Source organism: Rattus norvegicus, chromosome 3, assembly GCF_021556685.1.
Source record: "Rattus norvegicus strain SHRSP/BbbUtx chromosome 3, alternate assembly SHRSP_T2T, whole genome shotgun sequence".
Taxonomy (NCBI): Eukaryota; Metazoa; Chordata; class Mammalia; order Rodentia; family Muridae; genus Rattus; species Rattus norvegicus.
In genome coordinates, this window is record NC_141536.1 from 127,846,971 (window position 1) to 127,861,481 (window position 14,511).

Here is a 14,511-nt window from a genome sequence, read left to right on the forward strand (position 1 = left end):
GACTAGCATAATATAGATGTATTTGTTTGTACAAACATTGAGACATCCAACAAACTTTTCATATAAAGTCACAATGGTAAAACAAATATATTACATCCAAAAGTTCCAATATTTGAACATAAAAGGATAAACGTATGTCTACCTATATGACAATTAGTGTGGCTAACTTAATGAGACAAGTAGTCTCTAAGGCAACATATATTAGTAGACTATAATGAGGGATAGTTCATAGTGCTGAAAGGGTCAATTCACCAGGAAAAGGTAACCATTAGCAACACACATGCACATCTAGTGAGAGAGCTCAAATCCATGGAGCCAAAACAATAGAACTTAAGGAAAAACAGAATAATAATTCTTACAAATTTCAATATGTTATTCTCAGGACAATTTAATAATAAACATGGAAGTGAATCCTTTTCTCAGTAATTGAATCATTGGATAAATAATTTAATGTAGACATAACATAACTAAGATATTAAAAAAGAACCTGTCACCATATGATTGACTAACACGCCTTCCTTTCACGTACAAAATGGTCCAGCAAGTGACTGCAAAGTAGGCTTTGTTCTTAGGTACACATAGAACATTTCCAAGGTGAGTCATGCGATTGACTAAGCAAGAAAATAGAGAAGGGATGACACAAGCTAGTATTGCTAAGGACAAAAGAGAGGAGAGCCAGGAAAAAATTTAAAAAGTCAAAATAAAGTATTTTGAGCAACTTGTGCCAACAATTAATAAAATTGAGTAAAAAAATAAATAAAAAATAAATCTCTCTTTTTCTCACTTCTGTTATCACATTTTATACATGACATTTTAGAATTGAAGTAAAAATATCACTATCATTTATAAAATATATTTATTCACTTATTTATAATTTGTATCTAAAACTATTAGAGCAGAGGCAAACTGTAATATCTTATGACAAATTACTATATTTGCTATTTTGTAGTGTTTGGATCTGACAAAGATGAATAAAATATGGTTACTACCTAGTATATTTGTGCAATACATTCAAGAATACATTCCCATGGAGGAATAGCCATGTGATAAATGTATATATGTGATGAGTTTTCTACTTCTCAGGCTTATGTACAAACTAAGTTAATCCCTGGCACATTATTAATAATGAACAATTATCACCTATTATTACTGTTCAGTTCTAATGTGAATTTAGAATTTTGTCATGTTCAGTTCTCCTGCAGGTCTTAATGATCCCTGACTATCTCAGTGTGTATATGAGTAGAGCAAGGTGCCTCCGTATGAGTAATCATCAGGATTAAAATCTCAGTTTTACTTCTACCTCATACTTACATTTTTTTTAAAGTCCCAGCTCTTTAGAAACATGAGAACAAATCAATATCTGACTCAAAAATCAAGGGCATTTTAGGATGCAGATTGATTTCCTTAGGAAATGGCATGATTTCCAGTATTTTCGCAGTGGCATTTGAAGTGTGTGGATTCATAGGCTCTGCTTGAACTCAAAGTTTACCTTCAGTTAAAGCGTGTGATCTTTTTAGGTTTAAGCTTAGCAGTGGCAGAAAACTATATAGAAAGGAAAAACTGTTTCGTTATTGAAGTATTTAGAGGACTCTGGAATTCTTTGCTAAGTGTAGATATAAATGCCTTTTGATCGATAAAGAAATGTGGAGACTTAAGTGCTTATCCTCACAAGCCATATGACTGAGAAGGAAACATACTAATTTTTTGTGTCTTTATCTCACCCCCTTAAGGAATCTGAGATAGAAGTGTTGCCAGTTTTTAAATTCTCCTCTCTGAATATTTTAGTGCCATCAAATGGGGATGACTTGGACCAGTTACAAGATTATGATGGGAGTGATGGAATGGTGTAATGATTTGGAGCAAGCCGTGTCCTGTCTCGAGAGAAGTTATAATTGGAGTGTGTTTATGATAGGCACATGATAATGAAAAGAAATCAAATAGACCAGCTCCTTCACCCTCCTCTGGCTCTCCAGTCTGCGTCACTGGTTTTTGTTTTCAAGTGGGAACAAAGAACATGTTTCTCATTGTACTATCTCATAGGTTCCCTTGAAAGTCCTGAATTAGAACCTAAAAGAAACCCTCTTCTGGTTATGTATTTAATTCACATAAATCTTAAGGGAACCCCTGAAGGCGGAGAGTTTGCTTTTGATACCTGAATATTACAAGAAACAGCAGATAAGTAATGTTTCAAGAGAACCCCAGGAAAGGTGGTGAACAAGTGGCTGGCAGTGCACAGCTATGCGTGACCAGCTCCAGAGAGGTCCAAAGATGTGGAGAGAGGAGGCTGCCTTTTGTCTGAAGACAGTTCAAGCTACATACACGATTGCTCACAATCCCTTAGGGTATTTTGGTGAAGCAGAACAGGAGAATTTCAGAGTTTATCGATTAGCAGACTACTTTGTCTTTGAGGCGCTGACACATTTGGTTATCCAGGAATTCTGTTGTGATGGTGACAGTGATGAGGATTGGCAGGACCGAGGAGGACTGTGGAAAAGCAAGTTGGATAAAATGCATGTGCATATACTCCTTTTAGAAAAGGACTGCCCCTTGTCTGACAAAAATATTTATGGCCTTTAATACTTTTGTACTCTAAATGTGGCTTTCATCATAGATGATCTGAAATATTTCTCTGGCTCAGTATATAAATTCATCATTAAACTCAAGAACACGCAGTGGCAAACATGTCTGTGAAGGCCCATCTTCTACACCATTAGCTAGACCGAACAGGGACTATGTTTTCTTTTCCATAAATAGGATATATGTACAGAAAGATTACATGTAACGAGACCTTTGGGAATAATTTCCAGAAAGCCAGTCTTTTGCTCTTCAGTTTTTGTGACTGCCATCTGAAGGGAGAGAGCTCGGGTTTGCTAGAGCAGGAGAGTTTCCACCGTCAGGAAATGAGAGGATTCAGTGTGGGGGAATTATTGGGGATGCACAGCAGAAGATGAGAGGAATCCGAGAGTGTATGCAGGAGGATCCGACCACATTACACTGCACCATCCCGGTTAGGGAAGGTAGAAGGTCAGGAGGGAGTTAAAGTCATCAAAGTAGACTGAATTGCTTGCTAATTTGTAAATGCACAGAAATGTATGGGTTAGGCTTTGCTGCTTAGAAGCAAGAACGTACCTGAGCTCAGAATCCATGCTTCTTGCTGTCACTCGGGTCTGTTCTTTACCTTTTTACAAGCACATGCACATTCTACTCCAGAGGAAAATCTTGTCTGAAATCAAGTTTGTCCTCTCCTGTCTTAGTTTATATAGTTGTGAGAGGCAAAGATCAAAGCTGGAAAAGGGCAGCTTTGAAGGGGAAACGCCTTTTCTAATTCATGCTTAAGATTTTTTTTTCTTTCTTTCCTGGTTTCCTAGCAAAACTATGCCTGCAACTAGAGGCCTAAGTTGTGCCATCTGCATACATAACATCACACACAAATGAAAGCAGATGATGGAATTTCACCTAAGGTCTGAATGTGCCCAGGAAGCCTTCACAAGCTTCAAATGCCTGCTTTTATCTTATACATCGAGAAGCCCATTCAAGCCTCCAGGGCTTTGCCAACTTGGCAAGAGAGAGGGTTGGCAAGCTTCCCATGCTGGGTTTCTTTTAGTTGAAGGTTTTGAAGTGGGTCTGAGGCTGGGGAGTGAGGCTGTGATGAAGGCTGTGTGGAGTCCTTGTGAGGTCTCCTATTTGTTGACTGCGAGCTTTTCATCACTGGGCATGAATGAGAAGCCTCACTCCTTTGCTAGGGTATTCCCCCTTCTCTGTTCATTTTAAGCTATCTGAGAGATTTCCCAGTTACTCATGAAGCTGTGAATTCTCTCAGCAAATGCCTGTTTTGACAGCGAACCTTAAAGACACATGGCAAAAGTTTAAACAGGTCCTAATTGATGGAGTTTAAACACTGTATATAGTAATTAAACAGTTACCTTAATAATAAAAAACCCTAAAGCACCTCTTATATATTTCATCTTTAATCTCTCTCAAAAATTTCCTTAACTTTAAATTCATGAATGAAGTGAAGGAACAATAATTGCTAAGTTTTCCAAGTACTTGATACTCTGATATTCTGTTGAAAAAAAAATGAAGTTTATGTCTTAATTGGAGGTGGGGCTTGTTTTAGTCAGGAGGAGGTGGGGTTTGCTTTAGCCGGAAGGAGGTGGGGCTTGCTTTAGCCGGAAGGAGGTGGGGCTTGCTTTAGCAGAAAGCTTCTTTTCATTTGCATGTGTGGTGCACATGTGAATGTTTACAGATATGTATGTTTGCATGTGTGTGGGGTATGCATGGACCTGTGGTTGAGTGTGTATGCATGTGTGCAGGTTCACATGTCTGTGTGTACACACGTATGTGTTCACTAAACATTGGTGTTGGGTGTTGGTTGGCCACCACTGTATTTCTGATGTGCAGGCTCTCTTGCCGAAACTATTGCTCTATTTGACTAGTCTTGCTAGCCAACTGACTTGTAGTATCCCTCTGTCTGTCTGCCTCAAGAGCTTGGACTTCAGGCAGGCTTTTATGTGAATCCTAGAAATCCTCACTTTGTTCTCGGAAAGTATTTTACCGACACGTGCCCAGCCTCCACATACCTCCTTTGACACGAAATTCCCAGGAAGAGTAAAATTGTAGATAAATCATTGTTGCCAAAATAAAAAGGCTAGACTACTTTAAAAACACATCAAAGACTAGAGCCGTTTTTGATTCAGTAATACTTAAATTGTTTCTCTGTAAGTATTATTAAAATAAAGCATCATAATGGAGTGTTTATATATCGTGGAGCTTAAGTTGTTTCTCTCTTCTTTAAGTCCCTTTATGATCGGTATATGTGTTCTACTTGCCAGGCAAATCACTTTGAAATTTCTTCTCTTCCTCTTATTTCCCAAATTTTAAATTATTAGCCTGTGTATGTGTTTCATGTGTGGTGTAATTATTTGTTTATGGGGATGAGTGCACATGTACATGCATGCGTGGGAGTCAGAGATCAACGCCATGTGTCTTTCGCCCATTACGTTTGACCTTTATTTGTTTCTTTTGGACATGGCTTTTTACTGGGCTTGGAGTTCACTGGCTCCCTCTGACAGGCTGGTTACTGAGCCTCGTGAGCCTGGCTGTCGGTACTGAGCAGGGTCTCTGTGCCTGGGCATATGGAGAGCTAAGTTCAGGGGTGCATTCGGGCACAGCAGGCATTTGCCAACTTAGCCTCTGCCTTCCCATTTTACAATTCTTCTTTGACAGTTTCATACATATGTAGGGTGTACCTTTGTTCTTTTGCCTCCGTTATCCTCTTTACCCCCGCCCCCACCATTCAAAAGAAACTCCATTTTTCCCCCCAAAGTCTCATGTCTTTCGTTTGTTTATCGTGTTGTTTTGGAAACCCACAGAGTTTACTTACGGCTATTCACATAAGTGTAAGTCTGGTGTTATCCACTGGAACATGGTATTTAACAGTGAGTATACCACTAAACAAAGGACTCACTCTCTCCCTATATCCATTAGTGGCCAATAGTTTCTCAGGAACAAGTAGACCTCAAAATTATCCACATCTATGGTGGAATATTGACAGGCCCCATTTTGTGCAGGTCTTCTGCAGGTAGCCACAGCTACTTAAGTTCATGAGTACAGTGGTTATATCCTGTCCAGAAGACAGCATTGTATGGCACCTCTCCCCTTCCTCTGTTCTTTGCCTACCTCTTCTGTACTGCTCCCTGAGCTCTGAAGGACTGATATGGATGCTCCCTTGAGGGCTGAGTGCTCAACTGTCATTTATGCTCAGCACTCAAGGTGGCCTGAGAGATCTTCATTAAGTAAGTCCCTTGAAGTGTACCTGACATGGGTAGGAAACCCCAGTGTGTCTGTGTTGGCAGGGCATGCCTAGACACAAAATCTGACCCGTGGTGCTATGTGGAAGCCATTTCAATATAAACAAAGAGAAACCACATGAAAGGATTCTAGCAGAATAATTGTTGACAGAATACAAGAACTGGAAATATTCACAGACAGTAGACCACAGCTTCTGCTGACCACAGGATGAATTGACAGATAGCCACCATGGTGAGGGAAAAAACAAATATGGAAAAAAACCACCGCCAAGGAGACAGTGAGCACACTGAAGCGTCACGTCAGCAGTCAGTAATTGTGTTATGCTCAGGTCATGTGCTCTGTATTCATCCAGCAAGCATTTATGAAGTGCTCACACACTGTGTGCCGGCCCATTGCTAGGTAATGAGAGAGAGGAAAACAATGGAGCCATAGTTGAGGACATGCTCCTGGTCTGTAGTAGAAAACCTAGCTATGAGGATACACTGGAAATGCTGCCTGAAGTGTGTGTGCCAAGAACCCAATAAAGTGCCTGGAACATAACAAGGAGACTACCAGTGTTAGCCACGATGAACAGCTGCACCTCCATTTCCAGATCACGGGGCCCTGTGAAGAGAGAGAGAACTTTTTCAGAAACTCGAGAGTTCCAGAAGCAGCCTGTGGTCAGGAGAAAGCTCCCATGGAGCAAGCTTTTCTACTAGTGAATAATTTATGCAAGATGAGGCTGACAACAAAGTTGCTTGAGGTAATGACAGACACATTTTAGAAAATGTGTGTATGGAAGGCGGCCAGCAAAGTGGCTCGACAGGTAAGGGTGCTTGTCACCAACTCCATTGGTCTGAGTTCCATCTCTGAGACTAATGGGGACAGAATAGACTCTGGACTCTGGCAAGCTGTCCTCTGAACACTATACATCCACACAATAAATAAATAAATATAATTTAAAAAATAAACTGTGTGGAAAAGACAACATTGGGATAAATACACAGTGGCTGAAATTAAAATCACCCGATCCACTATGTCTTGCCTTTCAGTGAGTGGTGTTAATGCTCTTTTGTAGTGAGTGTTCCATAACAGCCATGTGTGTGGTGGTGGTGGTGGGGGGGTGATACTCTGATTGAAGAAAGGGGACTCTAAGGAAAGAAATGGGTAGAGGAAGGATTGATCATATGGAGTCCACAACCAGAACAAAGCACAAATCTGTTCAGTGTAGAGGATGAGAGAAAGGTAAAGATGCATTAGCGGTTTAAACAGGGAATAGTCAGCTCTCCAGTGGAAAATCAGGAAAGGGAACACAAGGCTGGCTGCCTTAGAACTGACCATGAAGGATGAACAATTCACCAGGGGATTGGGGACAGGATGAAGAGATTGGGGCGCTGGCATGTGGATAGACCGTAGCGTGAGGAAACTGCAGAAAGAACAAGTGAGAACTCAAAAAGCATATTGGATTCTGGAAGGGATGGGCACAAGAAAACCACTTAAAGATATCAAGGATGCTCTCAAAATAACTGAACCTCCAGGAACTGTCAATCACTTCTAGGTCTGAGAATCTAGTAACAGCTGGTTATTTCTATAGCGACATGATCTGTCATCAGTCTCCAGTTTGGGTATTTTCATGGTGTCTGCATTCTCACAAGCTATCTAGAGTTTCCAATCTCATTCCCTTCCACTTTGGCCCTCATGGCTTCAGGAGGTCCCAGGAAAGCAGCCATGTGACTTGCTTCCCTGGGTGGATTTCCAGAAGCAAATGACTCTTGTGTCTGAGAAAGGGCCCCTCATCTTTACTTTCAAGCAGAAAAATGAGGAAGTTTCTAAAACCTCTAGACTGGTTACTTGGGTAAGAGTCTCCTGTGGCCAACCACTTGTGCCTGTTGATTAGTCATCTCTGCCAATTTCCAGTAAAGAAGAGCAAATTGTCTTCTGCATTGTTTTGTGACGTCACCCTTATTTTCATTTCCAAAGAAAATATTGAATAATTTTAATGCATTTCTCAGAGCTTCCCTCTCCTCTGCTTTTGTGATTTCGTGAATTAACTCTAGCTATCTTGCTTCACTGTCAGAGACCATGATTCTCCAAGGAGCTTTTCCTGTGATTCCAGATCGCATATCTGTGCTTCCTCTCTTAACTGCATAATTGTGTGTGAATTACATGCTGCGGTGCTGACGAATGCTTTAGGCTTATCTCTGTTGCTCGACAAAGTTTCACAGGGGCAGCAGCTGGGCAGTATGGTTTTTAAACCTGACCATTCCTTTCATGTGACCTTTTCTCTCTTAGATTCTGGGATAGCATAACCTCCTTTAATAAAAGGACAGAAACAATAACAACAGTCAGCCCAGAAAGCATCAGAAAAATATTTCAGAGCCATCTTTTAATAAGGTTTTACTGCACATAAAGATAGGACGATTCATCTGAAAGACCGTTTTCCAAACTCCAATAATATACACAACGAGAGAGAGCATGAAACCATTTCCAATCAAATGAAGAAAAACCAGAAAGCACCAATTTGCCATTTTTATTTCAACATTGTCTTTGAGTTTCTCACTAGTGAAGTAAAAATTTCCCAATTAGATAGATTGGTAAAAACATTGGGAGGAGAGAGTCCTATTTTCAAGTTTAGAAAACGATTTAATAAGTCAATTTAGTATGGAAGCTGAATTAAAATACATACAAAAGTAAACAAAACATTATTATAGAAATAGTAATCAATATTACCAGGTATGAAGAACTAAATTCTAGATATAGAAACAATATCAACTATGGAATATGTATGAACAAAGATGTTATAATAGAGATATATCTTCCTAAACAAAACTATAAAGTATTATATAAGACATGAAGAAATAATTAAAATTGAATAACATAGTAAACATTTTGTGCTTATATTACAAAGTAGCAAATGTCTTTGAAATTCACATGACTAGAAAGCCAATAGTATGCAAAAACATACTGAAGCTGTATTTTTTTTCACCAGATAGTGTTAAGTGTAAATTTAAAATTTACAACCAAATACCATGATATGGTCCTTGGGACATAAAATAGATATCAAGAACATATATGTCATATATTAAAACTATTGCAATACAGACTGATGGAAAGAATCCTTCAGTAAATCACCCTAATAGATGCCATTCATATTGGGAGAAATTAAGTTTAACTTTTATTTCACATTGTCCAAAATAAAATCACATTTAAAATAAAATATCAAAAGATAAAATGGGGGCTGAAGGTATGGCCCAATGGTTAAGAGTGTTTATTACTGTTACAGAGAACCTGAGTCCTCTTCTGGTCTTTACAGTACCTGACATGAGTACAGAATTCTGACGTGTGTGATACTTTTTAAGCACAAAGTGGGGATTGGAGAGATGGCTCATGTACAAAGCTTTCATTGTGCAAGCATGAATCTTGAATTCGGATTCTTAGATTCTAGGCTAATGGAAGGCATGCATGGGCTGTCTCTGGAGCAAGCTGACAAATGAAGGCTAGATCCTCTGGCAAACTCTGTGTGGATCTGAGAGACCCTGCCTTACTGAATGATATGGTCTATCTCGGAAGATACCTAACATTAATCTCCATCCTCCAAATGCATGAACATGTACTCACGCATGCACATACACATTAATGTGTATGAAAATATGATTATACCTGCAATATACACAAACACAAACACATATAAAAATAATAAAAATTAAACCCAGATATTTAAATGCCTAAAGAGTTTTTAATTTTTTGTTTTGTTCCATATGAATATATGTTTACTGATTTGATAATTAATAATTGCATATGTGTATGTAATTACATGATGGTTGATCTATGCAGACATGGTAGAATGAATAATTCAAGCTGTTTACATATCTACTACCTCACCAATTTTGGTGTATGTATAGTTTAGATATTTAAAATATATTTTTAGCAATGTTTATGATGAAAAGCACTGAGAATTATCCAGCTGTATTGAGCCTAAATGATCCAGTTTTCTCAACAAGCTGAACGTCTGCCTTCTTCCCTCTGCCAGGCCAGAGAAGAATGTTGACTTTGGACATATCAGTGTGACAGGGCATCTTCCCTGACTGTTTAAATGGGTGCTTGCTGACCTTAACATTCACAATGAACAGAGTTTGTCATTGTCTTCTGTCTTACTCATGGTGTTCAGTGGGCAGGGTGACTCGGATGATAGCATGATATTAGAGCTTCTTTCCCTGGGGTGGGATGTTATTTCAGTGTCCTGGGCTGCCCAGAAATGAGTGACCTGCAGGGCTTCTCTTCCCATGGGTGTGGAAATTTCCTTGTTCTGCATTTTTGGCCTTCAGTGTTTGGTTTTGACTATAGAGAGGAGCAGGAATTTCCCTCATTTTTAATGCCACCTTGGTAAAATGGACCCTCTTTTAGTAACTTTGAAAGAAAAAGTATATACTTTATTCACATCTGTTGTCACCATGGCACACAATAGTTCACTAAAAGAGATTTTACTCATATAATCAGAAGTTTATTATATAAGCTTATTTCTTGGCACTTTCAAGTATGTGTCTATACATTCTGATCACTACCCAAACATCTTAGTGCTGCTCCTGTGCCTACTAATCCTCCACAACCCCTTTTCCTAGATTTGTGTCTTATTTGTGACCTCCTTAGTTTACACTGAGCCCTCTGTATGACCAATAATTTGGAATTATTTGCTGGAGTCTGACAGGGTTATGAGTGGGTCAAAGACTGAGGGCAGTAACTCCCTGTAAGTCCACATCTCTCAGCAGTCTAACATTTATCCTGAGGAGTAAGGTCCTCTGAAGCCTATCCTAGTCCATGTCTGATGACTGCTAACCGCATCATTGGGAAGACCTAGTGTAGGCACCTACAGCTGGTGTAGGTGCCTGACATCCATTGTTGTACCTTGCCCAGGAGATGGCATATTCTTAGCCTTTCTCCCTATCTTCTGGCTCTTTTATTTTTTCTCTGCTTCTCTTCTGCAACATTCTCTGAGCCTTAGTGCAAATGGTATAAATGTCTTCTAACTGGAACTTTCTGATCTAATCAGTGTCTTCCTTCTCTGTTTCAGCTTCTGATAACTTTCTTTGAGCTTAACAAACCACTGTCTGATGGATTTGAGGCTTGAAGTTGGCCTCAATGTGGCCAAACCCTGGCTAGGTAAACTCTTGATTCATGCTCTTCCTACTGTTTCCTAAATAGCAATGTAACCTTTAATAAATCATGTATTATGCTGTGCATATTTAATATCTGAGGGCAATATAGTCTAATATAGAAAACAAACAGAGCACAATAAAATAATAACACCTCATTCTCAAAACAAACACAAAATAAATGAGGCAAAAGGCCAATTGGTGATTGGTGATTCCTGGGGTTGTATTGAGCTCTGCTGTGAGTTGGGAAGCTTGAGACAGCCTTTACAGAGAATGTTCTGAGGCATGCCCCATTTTTTCTTTTGACGGTTGCCCCACTGATCCTCTGGAGGGCTAGAGGCCTCTTGGTCTTTGACACATAGGAGATGTCTTGTTTGTGAGATCTGACTAATTATTTTATCCAGCAAGATGTACTTTTTTTCTTTTAAATCTTAAAACTCTGATCTGCTTCCCCTGACACCCACAATTAACTTTACCTTTCCTATGTGGCATTTTGATTGGTTGGTAATGATTGCTTTCTCTTTGTATGGATTTGAGACTTCCAGTTCATTCTGTGGATAAAGCCCATAAGAAATTACATCATCATGAATCTGCTTTCAGCATCAAGCATGAGAATGTGGACTCACAACTCTAGGACAAGGTCACCGAGAGCAGGTGTTTCTGGCAGTCTCTTTGATGATAGATCCATTGTTCCCTTCAAGAGCAATATTTTGGTAATGTCTCAGGAAATGTCTTTTTGAATGAACAAAAACAAAATACCTCTGCCACATTCATAGCAGATCTTTCACACAGCTCTGATCAAATGTTGCCTTGGCTCATCTATCTGCACTCTTCTTCATTAATTATGTTAAAAGATTTCCTTACTTTCTGCAGGGTGTTAGAAGATTCTCTCCCGATTTTCTATTTACACAGATGATCTTTTCTTTATTATTGCTACTTTTTAAAGAAGTTGGCATTTTCCTGCTAGAGTACAGGAAGGATGAATGTAGCTATGTCCTTTCTCCATGCTCTTCTCACTAGAAGAACACTCACAGACCTCAACCACAGATGGCTGCATTTCTCCAGCAACCACCAGTAGACTCTGAGGCCCTGGAAGACCATAGCAACCTGAACTTTAATTGAGGGATGAGTAAAGAGGGGCTCCTTCCCCAGTCCTTCCCTTGAGGGCAGATATACTGCACAGCTCTGTGGATGTCCTCATTATTTGCTCTCCACTCCAACCTACACAAAATTCAACCTTGCTCAACCATTATGCATTTTTCTTCTTCTTCCCAATGACATCACCCGCAGATGCAGAATTGGAAAGCTTCACTTTATCTCCCCATGCGCCATGACATTTGTCTCACATGGACAATGTGTAAACACAGTTTCTGCTCTCAGAGAAGGGTGCTTGACTGCCTCCAAACAATTTATTGTCTCTGCTTTCCTAGGGTAACCACACTCCTAAATCCCTCAGTGGGAGAGAGCTTGTAGGTTTAAACCAATCATGGCTATTGATTTCAGTGTTGTCCTCCATTGACATGAAAACAGTGGCTTCCAGCTCCACTTTTGGCAATAGTAGAAAGATTAATTAGCCCATTTACAGATATGATACACAGAGTCCCCTATTAGAAATTCATTGGATGCTTTTGGGTAGCATCAAACTCCAAAGCAAGATCTAATCTGGAGTCTTCAGAGCTTCATAGCGTTGCTGAGTGTCCTATGCCTTTGTCCTTAGCTCAATCTCTGCTTGACAAAAGCCCTGTGTTGTGGCAGGCACGATGACTTGGGTAATCATTCTTTATAAAGTGCAATATACCTCTACCGTAGTTACTTCTCCTCATTGCTAAGATCAAGTGCCTGACAAAGGTAATTCACTTTGGATCACAGTTTGGTGGGTACACCCCACCGCAGGGAGGAGGACATGGCAACAGGCACACGAGTCAGCTGTCCACATGGCGTCTGCACAGGCGACAGAGAGTGGCGCCCATCTCACTTTCTCCTGTTCACTCTGTGCTGGTCCCCAGCCCATGGCACGATGCACCTAATGATTACGGTGTGTCTTCCTACCTCAGTTGACCTAATCTAGAACCTCTCACACAGAGGTGTTCAGGGCCTTACAATCTAGGTGATTCTAAATTCTCTCAAGCTAACAGTCAATGGTGACCTTCACAATCACAAAACCTAAATTATCCTAGTTTTTTAAACTTAAGGGTATGCATTCCTGCAGTTTACAGTGAGATCACAAAGGACCTCATTATTTCAATCACAATACTGAATTCTGGGTCAGAGGTTATCAATCAGGATGTATAGTCACACTGGTTCTGGTTGAGATTGCTTGTTGGAAGTCCTATCATTAACTCATTTTTGAACTCTTTGTGAACAAATCTGCCTCTCAAGGATTCACTTTTTCTGAAAGTAGAAGTAAGGGGTATAAATCTGCTGTGTTCAAAGTGTCCATATTCTTCTTTTAAAACATATTGTGTGTGTGTGTGTGTGTGTGTGTGTGTGTGTGTGTGTGTGATGCTGTAGGCCAGATGTTGACATCAGCCATCTTTCTTCTATTACTCTCTACTTTGCTGTGTGAGACTTCCTTACAAATCACTATTACTACTGAACCTGGAGTCAACTGATTAGTTTGACTGGGTGGCCATTAAGCCTCTTGGACTTGCCTGTTCCGCTCACTCCAGCCTTGTGGATGTATACATGCCACCATATTCTTTTCCATTTCCTATGTCAGGTCCTTATGACTGAGGAGTGAGCACTTTACTCCTGCCCTAGAGAGTGCTCATAATCTTAACTATTATTATTAGCCTTATGAGTTGGCAGAGGCGATAGACATGTCCTAAGCTTTCTCTTGAACAGCAGCTGTCTGGACAAAGGAAGATTTTCTTTTCTAATTTACTAATAAATTGGGAACTTCACTCACATTTTGTCTATATGCCAACTGGGAACAAACGATAGCAAGCCAGGGTCGGGTGGTGGAGCAGCAAGGGCCAAAGACAAGAACAAGACAATGTTTGCTTATCTTGGTAGGCATGAACATCCATGGAGGAAATGTTCTTCCCTGGCCTGCATTGCCTCTGACTCAATGGTCCCCTGCTGTAACAATCTCTGTATAGGGGAGCCAGGCCATTCTGAGCATGTGCAGTCTGCCTACCTCACCACTTAAACTGATGCCCTGAAAGTCCCCGAGCTTCTTATAAGCTACCCAGCCTTTCTATTCACAGCATAGCTCCTTCCTGCTTTTCCCATGCCCTGTGCTCTACCTGAATTGCCTTGAAGTTTCTTGTTCACATTTTACTTGCTTAGCATTTCATTTTGATAGCCTTATTGAAAACAGTTTGAGGGGGCAGGAAGGGCTGCCATTTTCTTATTGTCACATTAAAAAACAAACAAACAAATAAACAAACAAGCAAATAGGTAAAGAACATGGTCTTGATAACTCAATTTAGAATTCTGAATTTGTGTTTTCAATGAAACTCCTCCATGGTTACAAATTGGTTCTTACAATAGTAACATTACCTTTGGAGTACGTTGAATATACTGGTGTTTAGATAGCTGTTTGTATTCTCATCTGTTTAAATGTGTA

The 14,511-nt window shown here is 39.9% G+C and overlaps 1 protein-coding gene across 10 annotated transcripts in view; it reads left to right on the forward strand.

The window, feature by feature from the left end:
* Macrod2 (mono-ADP ribosylhydrolase 2) overlaps positions 1–14,511 on the forward strand; it is a 2,026,216-nt gene that overhangs the window by 439,437 nt on the left and 1,572,268 nt on the right.